We start from the raw sequence: 15,760 nt of genomic DNA, 5'->3' as shown, positions 1-15,760 counted from the left end.
GAGAGCTAATGTAATTTTAGTGCCTTTGAGAGGGGAGTTCTCAGCTTACATTTTTGTCCATGCTACACTTTGTGTGGGATCTTAGTTCCCCAATCAGGGATTAAAACCCATGACCCCTGCAGAAGGGTGGAGTCGTAACTACTGGGCCCCTGGGGAAGTCCACTCTTAACTTTAGACTGAACTGGCAGGATTCCAACGTGCCTTAGCATGTTTCCAGCTGTAGCGTGAGGCTGAAAGGAGCTATCGGGCCTGAAGTCAAGCATGAGGTTGAAAGTGCCCCTTTGGCCCTGCCCTGCAGCTGCTGTTGGAGCACCTGGGGTTACTGGTTGCCCGGTACATTCCATCCTTCCGGATTACAGTGGGCAAGCGGCAGGCACAGTCCCCAGCTAACATGACCAGCGAGGTGGAGGTGCTCAGGGCACGGAAACTGCTGTTTGAGCACCACAAGGCCCTGGACGAGAAGGTACCAGCCACCCATCCATCCTGGATTTGTACACTTAGTGCCTTGTTTTGACCTCACCGAGTGCCTGGTAGTGCTGTGTTCCTTCCCTCTCAAAACAGGGCTAAGGCTTCCTTTCCCCCTTAGGGACTCTCCTACGGCTCTCTAAGCCATGAGGAAGACCTGACTAAGGTGATTGCACTCAGGAAGTCATAGAAAAGCAGTCACAGGAGGAGAGCCAGTTGAAGGAGCGCCTGGCAGCCCTCTCTTTCCACGTTACAGATCTGGAGGAAGACCTGGACACGGCCAGGAAGGACCTCCTCAAGTCTAAGGACAGGGACACGAAACTGCAGTGGGACATCCGCGAAGTGAGTGACGGCGGTCGTGTCTGCCTGAGGTGGACTGTGGGTCCCTTCTTCTCCCGGTGATCTCAGCCTTGGGATGGCTGCGTGAGTAAGAGCAGAGCACTGCAGAGACCACAACTGGCTGCCTCCCCACCTCTGCGTCGAGCTCTCTGGGGTAGAAGAGGCCTGGTCCAGGCAGTCCGTTGGCAGTGGACCAACACGAGGGCAGCCCTGGCACTGTGCTGCACCCTGGGTGTGGACTCCTCCTTTCCACAAGTTCTAGGGGGCCCAGTGTGCTCCTTTTGTAAAAAGTCATTCATCCATTCATTCATTTCTTGGCGTATAGTGGCTTTACACTGCTATGCCAATTTCTGCTGTACAGCAAAGTGAATCAATCATCTATCTATCTATCTATCTATCTGCCTCTCTTTTAGATTTCCTGCCCATTTACTTCACCACAGAGCACTGAGTAGACTTCCCTGTGCTGTACACTAGGTCCTTACTCATGGACTTTATGTGTAGTATCAGTACTGTATATATGTCAACCCCAGTCTCCCAGTTCATCCCCGCCTCCACCTGCCTGTTGAATGCTGAAATTTCCTTCTGATTCCCTCAGACGAGTCTGGTGACATCTGTGGAGCCCGTTCTCTCAGAGAGATGGGAGCATGCTGTGTGGGCTCTGCTGAGGCAGCTTGCCTGGCCATCTTCTCTAGTTTTCTGAGGTTCCGCTCCTTGAAGGGATGTGTGCCAGTGATACCGGCGGTCAGACAAGTCGTGGCGTCTGCTCACCCTGGGATCCCCAGGCCCGAGCTGTGTGACCGTGTGGAATCATAATGTTTCTGGCGGTCGTGTCTGCGGGGGTCATGATTTATGAGAAACATCCCGGGGATGTGGCGCTGCTGGGGGAATCGTCCCCACTGCCAGCCAGCCAGCCAGCCAGCCAGCCACCCTGTCCTTCTGGTGGGGAAGTGTTGCCCCGCGCTGCCAGTGGGCAGTGGCTGGGGATGGAGAGTCAGGCGGGGTTGTGCTGGCGCGGCTGTTGGGAGCGTTGCCCGGAGCCCCGTGAGCAGCTGTGGGGCCGTCCGTTGGTGGGCGGCCTGTGGTGTCAGGCGCGCTCGCAAACCCTCCCAGAGCAGGGTCACTAACAGCATGTAAATTGTGGTAAAATACATATAACATAAATTTTACATTTTACCCAGTTGACTGAATGACTGGGTGGCTTCAGTGGAGTCAGGCTAACAGATGGCCTTGGGGTGCCATCTGCCTTTGTCCCAGAGGAACACTCCAAAGCTTGGTGGCCTTGTAGACCTTCCCTTTATTCTTCACTCTCCCCAGTGGCTCTAGGTCATTGGTCTGTGTGTCATTTAAGAATCTCTTTATCCACTTTGTTGCTAGGTTTATGTTTTGGAAAGCTTCTCAGGCGTCCCTGGGTCTTGAGAAGGCAGGCTTGGATTCCGGGTTCTCCCCTGCTGCGTGCCTGCCAGGTCGAGGTGGAGGCCAAAGGCCAGTCTGAGTTGTGGTGGTCTGTGTGGTCTTGGGGTCAGTGGACCCCCTCTTCTCTGGAGGGGCAAGGAGATCCTCTGTGTGAAGCCTGGAGAGACTTGACAGGGTCAGTCTTCACAGTCTTGCTCTCTTTTTAATTTATGTTTGCATTTAGTTTCTCATTTAAGTGTTTTCTAGGAGTTTCCAACTCCTAGTGTAGAACTCAAAACATGCAGGGAGCAGCTTCTTAAAAGAGAAGGAGAAATTGCTGAACTGAAAGCAGAAAGAAGCAACACCAGGGTCAGCAGGGGGATTCTCACGTGTTGACATTTGCCCCACGTGGGTCACCGCTAGCCTCCGTGTTGCTGTCTTTAAACTCTTGTCTGATTTTCAAGTCATTTTTCACATCTTCCCACTGAGAAGACCAGGGTGGATCAGTTTGTGGTTCTCATACCTTACTTCAAATTTATGATGAGAGCTAATGTAATTTTAGTGCCTTTGAGAGGGGAGTTCTCAGCTTACATTTTTGTCCATGCTACACTTTGTGTGGGATCTTAGTTCCCCAATCAGGGATTAAAACCCATGACCCCTGCAGAAGGGTGGAGTCGTAACTACTGGGCCCCTGGGGAAGTCCACTCTTAACTTTAGACTGAACTGGCAGGATTCCAACGTGCCTTAGCATGTTTCCAGCTGTAGCGTGAGGCTGAAAGGAGCTATCGGGCCTGAAGTCAAGCATGAGGTTGAAAGTGCCCCTTTGGCCCTGCCCTGCAGCTGCTGTTGGAGCACCTGGGGTTACTGGTTGCCCGGTACATTCCATCCTTCCGGATTACAGTGGGCAAGCGGCAGGCACAGTCCCCAGCTAACATGACCAGCGAGGTGGAGGTGCTCAGGGCACGGAAACTGCTGTTTGAGCACCACAGGGCCCTGGACGAGAAGGTACCAGCCACCCATCCATCCTGGATTTGTACACTTAGTGCCTTGTTTTGACCTCACCGATTGCCTGGAAGTGCTGTGTTCCTTCCCTCTCAAAACAGGGCTAAGGCTTCCTTTCCCCCTTAGGGACTCTCCTACGGCTCTCTAAGCCATGAGGAAGACCTGACTAAGGTGATTGCACTCAGGAAGTCATAGAAAAGCAGTCACAGGAGGAGAGCCAGTTGAAGGAGCGCCTGGCAGCCCTCTCTTTCCACGTTACAGATCTGGAGGAAGACCTGGACACGGCCAGGAAGGACCTCCTCAAGTCTAAGGACAGGAACACGAAACTGCAGTGGGACATCCGCGAAGTGAGTGACGGCGGTCGTGTCTGCCTGAGGTGGACTGTGGGTCCCTTCTTCTCCCGGTGATCTCAGCCTTGGGATGGCTGCGTGAGTAAGAGCAGAGCACTGCAGAGACCACAACTGGCTGCCTCCCCACCTCTGCGTCGAGCTCTCTGGGGTAGAAGAGGCCTGGTCCAGGCAGTCCGTTGGCAGTGGACCAACACGAGGGCAGCCCTGGCACTGTGCTGCACCCTGGGTGTGGACTCCTCCTTTCCACAAGTTCTAGGGGGCCCAGTGTGCTCCTTTTGTAAAAAGTCATTCATCCATTCATTCATTTCTTGGCGTATAGTGGCTTTACACTGCTATGCCAATTTCTGCTGTACAGCAAAGTGAATCAATCATCTATCTATCTATCTATCTATCTGCCTCTCTTTTAGATTTCCTGCCCATTTACTTCACCACAGAGCACTGAGTAGACTTCCCTGTGCTGTACACTAGGTCCTTACTCATGGACTTTATGTGTAGTATCAGTACTGTATATATGTCAACCCCAGTCTCCCAGTTCATCCCCGCCTCCACCTGCCTGTTGAATGCTGAAATTTCCTTCTGATTCCCTCAGACGAGTCTGGTGACATCTGTGGAGCCCGTTCTCTCAGAGAGATGGGAGCATGCTGTGTGGGCTCTGCTGAGGCAGCTTGCCTGGCCATCTTCTCTAGTTTTCTGAGGTTCCGCTCCTTGAAGGGATGTGTGCCAGTGATACCGGCGGTCAGACAAGTCGTGGCGTCTGCTCACCCTGGGATCCCCAGGCCCGAGCTGTGTGACCGTGTGGAATCATAATGTTTCTGGCGGTCGTGTCTGCAGGGGTCATGATTTATGAGAAACATCCCGGGGATGTGGCGCTGCTGGGGGAATCGTCCCCACTGCCAGCCAGCCAGCCAGCCAGCCAGCCACCCTGTCCTTCTGGTGGGGAAGTGTTGCCCCGCGCTGCCAGTGGGCAGTGGCTGGGGATGGAGAGTCAGGCGGGGTTGTGCTGGCGCGGCTGTTGGGAGCGTTGCCCGGAGCCCCGTGAGCAGCTGTGGGGCCGTCCGTTGGTGGGCGGCCTGTGGTGTCAGGCGCGCTCGCAAACCCTCCCAGAGCAGGGTCACTAACAGCATGTAAATTGTGGTAAAATACATATAACATAAATTTTACATTTTACCCAGTTGACTGAATGACTGGGTGGCTTCAGTGGAGTCAGGCTAACAGATGGCCTTGGGGTGCCATCTGCCTTTGTCCCAGAGGAACACTCCAAAGCTTGGTGGCCTTGTAGACCTTCCCTTTATTCTTCACTCTCCCCAGTGGCTCTAGGTCATTGGTCTGTGTGTCATTTAAGAATCTCTTTATCCACTTTGTTGCTAGGTTTATGTTTTGGAAAGCTTCTCAGGCGTCCCTGGGTCTTGAGAAGGCAGGCTTGGATTCCGGGTTCTCCCCTGCTGCGTGCCTGCCAGGTCGAGGTGGAGGCCAAAGGCCAGTCTGAGTTGTGGTGGTCTGTGTGGTCTTGGGGTCAGTGGACCCCCTCTTCTCTGGAGGGGCAAGGAGATCCTCTGTGTGAAGCCTGGAGAGACTTGACAGGGTCAGTCTTCACAGTCTTGCTCTCTTTTTAATTTATGTTTGCATTTAGTTTCTCATTTAAGTGTTTTCTAGGAGTTTCCAACTCCTAGTGTAGAACTCAAAACATGCAGGGAGCAGCTTCTTAAAAGAGAAGGAGAAATTGCTGAACTGAAAGCAGAAAGAAGCAACACCAGGGTCAGCAGGGGGATTCTCACGTGTTGACATTTGCCCCACGTGGGTCACCGCTAGCCTCCGTGTTGCTGTCTTTAAACTCTTGTCTGATTTTCAAGTCATTTTTCACATCTTCCCACTGAGAAGACCAGGGTGGATCAGTTTGTGGTTCTCATACCTTACTTCAAATTTATGATGAGAGCTAATGTAATTTTAGTGCCTTTGAGAGGGGAGTTCTCAGCTTACATTTTTGTCCATGCTACACTTTGTGTGGGATCTTAGTTCCCCAATCAGGGATTAAAACCCATGACCCCTGCAGAAGGGTGGAGTCGTAACTACTGGGCCCCTGGGGAAGTCCACTCTTAACTTTAGACTGAACTGGCAGGATTCCAACGTGCCTTAGCATGTTTCCAGCTGTAGCGTGAGGCTGAAAGGAGCTATCGGGCCTGAAGTCAAGCATGAGGTTGAAAGTGCCCCTTTGGCCCTGCCCTGCAGCTGCTGTTGGAGCACCTGGGGTTACTGGTTGCCCGGTACATTCCATCCTTCCGGATTACAGTGGGCAAGCGGCAGGCACAGTCCCCAGCTAACATGACCAGCGAGGTGGAGGTGCTCAGGGCACGGAAACTGCTGTTTGAGCACCACAGGGCCCTGGACGAGAAGGTACCAGCCACCCATCCATCCTGGATTTGTACACTTAGTGCCTTGTTTTGACCTCACCGATTGCCTGGAAGTGCTGTGTTCCTTCCCTCTCAAAACAGGGCTAAGGCTTCCTTTCCCCCTTAGGGACTCTCCTACGGCTCTCTAAGCCATGAGGAAGACCTGACTAAGGTGATTGCACTCAGGAAGTCATAGAAAAGCAGTCACAGGAGGAGAGCCAGTTGAAGGAGCGCCTGGCAGCCCTCTCTTTCCACGTTACAGATCTGGAGGAAGACCTGGACACGGCCAGGAAGGACCTCCTCAAGTCTAAGGACAGGAACACGAAACTGCAGTGGGACATCCGCGAAGTGAGTGACGGCGGTCGTGTCTGCCTGAGGTGGACTGTGGGTCCCTTCTTCTCCCGGTGATCTCAGCCTTGGGATGGCTGCGTGAGTAAGAGCAGAGCACTGCAGAGACCACAACTGGCTGCCTCCCCACCTCTGCGTCGAGCTCTCTGGGGTAGAAGAGGCCTGGTCCAGGCAGTCCGTTGGCAGTGGACCAACACGAGGGCAGCCCTGGCACTGTGCTGCACCCTGGGTGTGGACTCCTCCTTTCCACAAGTTCTAGGGGGCCCAGTGTGCTCCTTTTGTAAAAAGTCATTCATCCATTCATTCATTTCTTGGCGTATAGTGGCTTTACACTGCTATGCCAATTTCTGCTGTACAGCAAAGTGAATCAATCATCTATCTATCTATCTATCTATCTGCCTCTCTTTTAGATTTCCTGCCCATTTACTTCACCACAGAGCACTGAGTAGACTTCCCTGTGCTGTACACTAGGTCCTTACTCATGGACTTTATGTGTAGTATCAGTACTGTATATATGTCAACCCCAGTCTCCCAGTTCATCCCCGCCTCCACCTGCCTGTTGAATGCTGAAATTTCCTTCTGATTCCCTCAGACGAGTCTGGTGACATCTGTGGAGCCCGTTCTCTCAGAGAGATGGGAGCATGCTGTGTGGGCTCTGCTGAGGCAGCTTGCCTGGCCATCTTCTCTAGTTTTCTGAGGTTCCGCTCCTTGAAGGGATGTGTGCCAGTGATACCGGCGGTCAGACAAGTCGTGGCGTCTGCTCACCCTGGGATCCTCAGGCCCGAGCTGTGTGACCGTGTGGAATCATAATGTTTCTGGCGGTCGTGTCTGCAGGGGTCATGATTTATGAGAAACATCCCGGGGATGTGGCGCTGCTGGGGGAATCGTCCCCACTGCCAGCCAGCCAGCCAGCCAGCCAGCCACCCTGTCCTTCTGGTGGGGAAGTGTTGCCCCGCGCTGCCAGTGGGCAGTGGCTGGGGATGGAGAGTCAGGCGGGGTTGTGCTGGCGCGGCTGTTGGGAGCGTTGCCCGGAGCCCCGTGAGCAGCTGTGGGGCCGTCCGTTGGTGGGCGGCCTGTGGTGTCAGGCGCGCTCGCAAACCCTCCCAGAGCAGGGTCACTAACAGCATGTAAATTGTGGTAAAATACATATAACATAAATTTTACATTTTACCCAGTTGACTGAATGACTGGGTGGCTTCAGTGGAGTCAGGCTAACAGATGGCCTTGGGGTGCCATCTGCCTTTGTCCCAGAGGAACACTCCAAAGCTTGGTGGCCTTGTAGACCTTCCCTTTATTCTTCACTCTCCCCAGTGGCTCTAGGTCATTGGTCTGTGTGTCATTTAAGAATCTCTTTATCCACTTTGTTGCTAGGTTTATGTTTTGGAAAGCTTCTCAGGCGTCCCTGGGTCTTGAGAAGGCAGGCTTGGATTCCGGGTTCTCCCCTGCTGCGTGCCTGCCAGGTCGAGGTGGAGGCCAAAGGCCAGTCTGAGTTGTGGTGGTCTGTGTGGTCTTGGGGTCAGTGGACCCCCTCTTCTCTGGAGGGGCAAGGAGATCCTCTGTGTGAAGCCTGGAGAGACTTGACAGGGTCAGTCTTCACAGTCTTGCTCTCTTTTTAATTTATGTTTGCATTTAGTTTCTCATTTAAGTGTTTTCTAGGAGTTTCCAACTCCTAGTGTAGAACTCAAAATATGCAGGGAGCAGCTTCTTAAAAGAGAAGGAGAAATTGCTGAACTGAAAGCAGAAAGAAGCAACACCAGGGTCAGCAGGGGGATTCTCACGTGTTGACATTTGCCCCACGTGGGTCACCGCTAGCCTCCGTGTTGCTGTCTTTAAACTCTTGTCTGATTTTCAAGTCATTTTTCACATCTTCCCACTGAGAAGACCAGGGTGGATCAGTTTGTGGTTCTCATACCTTACTTCAAATTTATGATGAGAGCTAATGTAATTTTAGTGCCTTTGAGAGGGGAGTTCTCAGCTTACATTTTTGTCCATGCTACACTTTGTGTGGGATCTTAGTTCCCCAATCAGGGATTAAAACCCATGACCCCTGCAGAAGGGTGGAGTCGTAACTACTGGGCCCCTGGGGAAGTCCACTCTTAACTTTAGACTGAACTGGCAGGATTCCAACGTGCCTTAGCATGTTTCCAGCTGTAGCGTGAGGCTGAAAGGAGCTATCGGGCCTGAAGTCAAGCATGAGGTTGAAAGTGCCCCTTTGGCCCTGCCCTGCAGCTGCTGTTGGAGCACCTGGGGTTACTGGTTGCCCGGTACATTCCATCCTTCCGGATTACAGTGGGCAAGCGGCAGGCACAGTCCCCAGCTAACATGACCAGCGAGGTGGAGGTGCTCAGGGCACGGAAACTGCTGTTTGAGCACCACAAGGCCCTGGACGAGAAGGTACCAGCCACCCATCCATCCTGGATTTGTACACTTAGTGCCTTGTTTTGACCTCACCGAGTGCCTGGTAGTGCTGTGTTCCTTCCCTCTCAAAACAGGGCTAAGGCTTCCTTTCCCCCTTAGGGACTCTCCTACGGCTCTCTAAGCCATGAGGAAGACCTGACTAAGGTGATTGCACTCAGGAAGTCATAGAAAAGCAGTCACAGGAGGAGAGCCAGTTGAAGGAGCGCCTGGCAGCCCTCTCTTTCCACGTTACAGATCTGGAGGAAGACCTGGACACGGCCAGGAAGGACCTCCTCAAGTCTAAGGACAGGGACACGAAACTGCAGTGGGACATCCGCGAAGTGAGTGACGGCGGTCGTGTCTGCCTGAGGTGGACTGTGGGTCCCTTCTTCTCCCGGTGATCTCAGCCTTGGGATGGCTGCGTGAGTAAGAGCAGAGCACTGCAGAGACCACAACTGGCTGCCTCCCCACCTCTGCGTCGAGCTCTCTGGGGTAGAAGAGGCCTGGTCCAGGCAGTCCGTTGGCAGTGGACCAACACGAGGGCAGCCCTGGCACTGTGCTGCACCCTGGGTGTGGACTCCTCCTTTCCACAAGTTCTAGGGGGCCCAGTGTGCTCCTTTTGTAAAAAGTCATTCATCCATTCATTCATTTCTTGGCGTATAGTGGCTTTACACTGCTATGCCAATTTCTGCTGTACAGCAAAGTGAATCAATCATCTATCTATCTATCTATCTATCTGCCTCTCTTTTAGATTTCCTGCCCATTTACTTCACCACAGAGCACTGAGTAGACTTCCCTGTGCTGTACACTAGGTCCTTACTCATGGACTTTATGTGTAGTATCAGTACTGTATATATGTCAACCCCAGTCTCCCAGTTCATCCCCGCCTCCACCTGCCTGTTGAATGCTGAAATTTCCTTCTGATTCCCTCAGACGAGTCTGGTGACATCTGTGGAGCCCGTTCTCTCAGAGAGATGGGAGCATGCTGTGTGGGCTCTGCTGAGGCAGCTTGCCTGGCCATCTTCTCTAGTTTTCTGAGGTTCCGCTCCTTGAAGGGATGTGTGCCAGTGATACCGGCGGTCAGACAAGTCGTGGCGTCTGCTCACCCTGGGATCCCCAGGCCCGAGCTGTGTGACCGTGTGGAATCATAATGTTTCTGGCGGTCGTGTCTGCGGGGGTCATGATTTATGAGAAACATCCCGGGGATGTGGCGCTGCTGGGGGAATCGTCCCCACTGCCAGCCAGCCAGCCAGCCAGCCAGCCACCCTGTCCTTCTGGTGGGGAAGTGTTGCCCCGCGCTGCCAGTGGGCAGTGGCTGGGGATGGAGAGTCAGGCGGGGTTGTGCTGGCGCGGCTGTTGGGAGCGTTGCCCGGAGCCCCGTGAGCAGCTGTGGGGCCGTCCGTTGGTGGGCGGCCTGTGGTGTCAGGCGCGCTCGCAAACCCTCCCAGAGCAGGGTCACTAACAGCATGTAAATTGTGGTAAAATACATATAACATAAATTTTACATTTTACCCAGTTGACTGAATGACTGGGTGGCTTCAGTGGAGTCAGGCTAACAGATGGCCTTGGGGTGCCATCTGCCTTTGTCCCAGAGGAACACTCCAAAGCTTGGTGGCCTTGTAGACCTTCCCTTTATTCTTCACTCTCCCCAGTGGCTCTAGGTCATTGGTCTGTGTGTCATTTAAGAATCTCTTTATCCACTTTGTTGCTAGGTTTATGTTTTGGAAAGCTTCTCAGGCGTCCCTGGGTCTTGAGAAGGCAGGCTTGGATTCCGGGTTCTCCCCTGCTGCGTGCCTGCCAGGTCGAGGTGGAGGCCAAAGGCCAGTCTGAGTTGTGGTGGTCTGTGTGGTCTTGGGGTCAGTGGACCCCCTCTTCTCTGGAGGGGCAAGGAGATCCTCTGTGTGAAGCCTGGAGAGACTTGACAGGGTCAGTCTTCACAGTCTTGCTCTCTTTTTAATTTATGTTTGCATTTAGTTTCTCATTTAAGTGTTTTCTAGGAGTTTCCAACTCCTAGTGTAGAACTCAAAACATGCAGGGAGCAGCTTCTTAAAAGAGAAGGAGAAATTGCTGAACTGAAAGCAGAAAGAAGCAACACCAGGGTCAGCAGGGGGATTCTCACGTGTTGACATTTGCCCCACGTGGGTCACCGCTAGCCTCCGTGTTGCTGTCTTTAAACTCTTGTCTGATTTTCAAGTCATTTTTCACATCTTCCCACTGAGAAGACCAGGGTGGATCAGTTTGTGGTTCTCATACCTTACTTCAAATTTATGATGAGAGCTAATGTAATTTTAGTGCCTTTGAGAGGGGAGTTCTCAGCTTACATTTTTGTCCATGCTACACTTTGTGTGGGATCTTAGTTCCCCAATCAGGGATTAAAACCCATGACCCCTGCAGAAGGGTGGAGTCGTAACTACTGGGCCCCTGGGGAAGTCCACTCTTAACTTTAGACTGAACTGGCAGGATTCCAACGTGCCTTAGCATGTTTCCAGCTGTAGCGTGAGGCTGAAAGGAGCTATCGGGCCTGAAGTCAAGCATGAGGTTGAAAGTGCCCCTTTGGCCCTGCCCTGCAGCTGCTGTTGGAGCACCTGGGGTTACTGGTTGCCCGGTACATTCCATCCTTCCGGATTACAGTGGGCAAGCGGCAGGCACAGTCCCCAGCTAACATGACCAGCGAGGTGGAGGTGCTCAGGGCACGGAAACTGCTGTTTGAGCACCACAGGGCCCTGGACGAGAAGGTACCAGCCACCCATCCATCCTGGATTTGTACACTTAGTGCCTTGTTTTGACCTCACCGATTGCCTGGAAGTGCTGTGTTCCTTCCCTCTCAAAACAGGGCTAAGGCTTCCTTTCCCCCTTAGGGACTCTCCTACGGCTCTCTAAGCCATGAGGAAGACCTGACTAAGGTGATTGCACTCAGGAAGTCATAGAAAAGCAGTCACAGGAGGAGAGCCAGTTGAAGGAGCGCCTGGCAGCCCTCTCTTTCCACGTTACAGATCTGGAGGAAGACCTGGACACGGCCAGGAAGGACCTCCTCAAGTCTAAGGACAGGAACACGAAACTGCAGTGGGACATCCGCGAAGTGAGTGACGGCGGTCGTGTCTGCCTGAGGTGGACTGTGGGTCCCTTCTTCTCCCGGTGATCTCAGCCTTGGGATGGCTGCGTGAGTAAGAGCAGAGCACTGCAGAGACCACAACTGGCTGCCTCCCCACCTCTGCGTCGAGCTCTCTGGGGTAGAAGAGGCCTGGTCCAGGCAGTCCGTTGGCAGTGGACCAACACGAGGGCAGCCCTGGCACTGTGCTGCACCCTGGGTGTGGACTCCTCCTTTCCACAAGTTCTAGGGGGCCCAGTGTGCTCCTTTTGTAAAAAGTCATTCATCCATTCATTCATTTCTTGGCGTATAGTGGCTTTACACTGCTATGCCAATTTCTGCTGTACAGCAAAGTGAATCAATCATCTATCTATCTATCTATCTATCTGCCTCTCTTTTAGATTTCCTGCCCATTTACTTCACCACAGAGCACTGAGTAGACTTCCCTGTGCTGTACACTAGGTCCTTACTCATGGACTTTATGTGTAGTATCAGTACTGTATATATGTCAACCCCAGTCTCCCAGTTCATCCCCGCCTCCACCTGCCTGTTGAATGCTGAAATTTCCTTCTGATTCCCTCAGACGAGTCTGGTGACATCTGTGGAGCCCGTTCTCTCAGAGAGATGGGAGCATGCTGTGTGGGCTCTGCTGAGGCAGCTTGCCTGGCCATCTTCTCTAGTTTTCTGAGGTTCCGCTCCTTGAAGGGATGTGTGCCAGTGATACCGGCGGTCAGACAAGTCGTGGCGTCTGCTCACCCTGGGATCCCCAGGCCCGAGCTGTGTGACCGTGTGGAATCATAATGTTTCTGGCGGTCGTGTCTGCAGGGGTCATGATTTATGAGAAACATCCCGGGGATGTGGCGCTGCTGGGGGAATCGTCCCCACTGCCAGCCAGCCAGCCAGCCAGCCAGCCACCCTGTCCTTCTGGTGGGGAAGTGTTGCCCCGCGCTGCCAGTGGGCAGTGGCTGGGGATGGAGAGTCAGGCGGGGTTGTGCTGGCGCGGCTGTTGGGAGCGTTGCCCGGAGCCCCGTGAGCAGCTGTGGGGCCGTCCGTTGGTGGGCGGCCTGTGGTGTCAGGCGCGCTCGCAAACCCTCCCAGAGCAGGGTCACTAACAGCATGTAAATTGTGGTAAAATACATATAACATAAATTTTACATTTTACCCAGTTGACTGAATGACTGGGTGGCTTCAGTGGAGTCAGGCTAACAGATGGCCTTGGGGTGCCATCTGCCTTTGTCCCAGAGGAACACTCCAAAGCTTGGTGGCCTTGTAGACCTTCCCTTTATTCTTCACTCTCCCCAGTGGCTCTAGGTCATTGGTCTGTGTGTCATTTAAGAATCTCTTTATCCACTTTGTTGCTAGGTTTATGTTTTGGAAAGCTTCTCAGGCGTCCCTGGGTCTTGAGAAGGCAGGCTTGGATTCCGGGTTCTCCCCTGCTGCGTGCCTGCCAGGTCGAGGTGGAGGCCAAAGGCCAGTCTGAGTTGTGGTGGTCTGTGTGGTCTTGGGGTCAGTGGACCCCCTCTTCTCTGGAGGGGCAAGGAGATCCTCTGTGTGAAGCCTGGAGAGACTTGACAGGGTCAGTCTTCACAGTCTTGCTCTCTTTTTAATTTATGTTTGCATTTAGTTTCTCATTTAAGTGTTTTCTAGGAGTTTCCAACTCCTAGTGTAGAACTCAAAACATGCAGGGAGCAGCTTCTTAAAAGAGAAGGAGAAATTGCTGAACTGAAAGCAGAAAGAAGCAACACCAGGGTCAGCAGGGGGATTCTCACGTGTTGACATTTGCCCCACGTGGGTCACCGCTAGCCTCCGTGTTGCTGTCTTTAAACTCTTGTCTGATTTTCAAGTCATTTTTCACATCTTCCCACTGAGAAGACCAGGGTGGATCAGTTTGTGGTTCTCATACCTTACTTCAAATTTATGATGAGAGCTAATGTAATTTTAGTGCCTTTGAGAGGGGAGTTCTCAGCTTACATTTTTGTCCATGCTACACTTTGTGTGGGATCTTAGTTCCCCAATCAGGGATTAAAACCCATGACCCCTGCAGAAGGGTGGAGTCGTAACTACTGGGCCCCTGGGGAAGTCCACTCTTAACTTTAGACTGAACTGGCAGGATTCCAACGTGCCTTAGCATGTTTCCAGCTGTAGCGTGAGGCTGAAAGGAGCTATCGGGCCTGAAGTCAAGCATGAGGTTGAAAGTGCCCCTTTGGCCCTGCCCTGCAGCTGCTGTTGGAGCACCTGGGGTTACTGGTTGCCCGGTACATTCCATCCTTCCGGATTACAGTGGGCAAGCGGCAGGCACAGTCCCCAGCTAACATGACCAGCGAGGTGGAGGTGCTCAGGGCACGGAAACTGCTGTTTGAGCACCACAAGGCCCTGGACGAGAAGGTACCAGCCACCCATCCATCCTGGATTTGTACACTTAGTGCCTTGTTTTGACCTCACCGAGTGCCTGGTAGTGCTGTGTTCCTTCCCTCTCAAAACAGGGCTAAGGCTTCCTTTCCCCCTTAGGGACTCTCCTACGGCTCTCTAAGCCATGAGGAAGACCTGACTAAGGTGATTGCACTCAGGAAGTCATAGAAAAGCAGTCACAGGAGGAGAGCCAGTTGAAGGAGTGCCTGGCAGCCCTCTCTTTCCACGTTACAGATCTGGAGGAAGACCTGGACACGGCCAGGAAGGACCTCCTCAAGTCTAAGGACAGGGACACGAAACTGCAGTGGGACATCCGCGAAGTGAGTGACGGCGGTCGTGTCTGCCTGAGGTGGACTGTGGGTCCCTTCTTCTCCCGGTGATCTCAGCCTTGGGATGGCTGCGTGAGTAAGAGCAGAGCACTGCAGAGACCACAACTGGCTGCCTCCCCACCTCTGCGTCGAGCTCTCTGGGGTAGAAGAGGCCTGGTCCAGGCAGTCCGTTGGCAGTGGACCAACACGAGGGCAGCCCTGGCACTGTGCTGCACCCTGGGTGTGGACTCCTCCTTTCCACAAGTTCTAGGGGGCCCAGTGTGCTCCTTTTGTAAAAAGTCATTCATCCATTCATTCATTTCTTGGCGTATAGTGGCTTTACACTGCTATGCCAATTTCTGCTGTACAGCAAAGTGAATCAATCATCTATCTATCTATCTATCTATCTGCCTCTCTTTTAGATTTCCTGCCCATTTACTTCACCACAGAGCACTGAGTAGACTTCCCTGTGCTGTACACTAGGTCCTTACTCATGGACTTTATGTGTAGTATCAGTACTGTATATATGTCAACCCCAGTCTCCCAGTTCATCCCCGCCTCCACCTGCCTGTTGAATGCTGAAATTTCCTTCTGATTCCCTCAGACGAGTCTGGTGACATCTGTGGAGCCCGTTCTCTCAGAGAGATGGGAGCATGCTGTGTGGGCTCTGCTGAGGCAGCTTGCCTGGCCATCTTCTCTAGTTTTCTGAGGTTCCGCTCCTTGAAGGGATGTGTGCCAGTGATACCGGCGGTCAGACAAGTCGTGGCGTCTGCTCACCCTGGGATCCCCAGGCCCGAGCTGTGTGACCGTGTGGAATCATAATGTTTCTGGCGGTCGTGTCTGCGGGGGTCATGATTTATGAGAAACATCCCGGGGATGTGGCGCTGCTGGGGGAATCGTCCCCACTGCCAGCCAGCCAGCCAGCCAGCCAGCCACCCTGTCCTTCTGGTGGGGAAGTGTTGCCCCGCGCTGCCAGTGGGCAGTGGCTGGGGATGGAGAGTCAGGCGGGGTTGTGCTGGCGCGGCTGTTGGGAGCGTTGCCCGGAGCCCCGTGAGCAGCTGTGGGGCCGTCCGTTGGTGGGCGGCCTGCGGTGTCAGGCGCGCTCGCAAACCCTCCCAGAGCAGGGTCACTAACAGCATGTAAATTGTGGTAAAATACATATAACATAAATTTTACATTTTACCCAGTTGACTGAATGACTGGGTGGCTTCAGTGGAGTCAGGCTAACAGATGGCCTTGGGGTGCCATCTGCCTTTGTCCCAGAGGAACACTCCA

This window comes from Bubalus kerabau, unplaced genomic scaffold (assembly GCF_029407905.1).
Source record: "Bubalus kerabau isolate K-KA32 ecotype Philippines breed swamp buffalo unplaced genomic scaffold, PCC_UOA_SB_1v2 scaffold_54, whole genome shotgun sequence".
Lineage (NCBI taxonomy): Eukaryota > Metazoa > Chordata > Mammalia > Artiodactyla > Bovidae > Bubalus > Bubalus kerabau.
The sequence above is the reverse complement of the archived record's forward strand: the minus strand, read 5'-3'. Positions refer to the sequence as shown.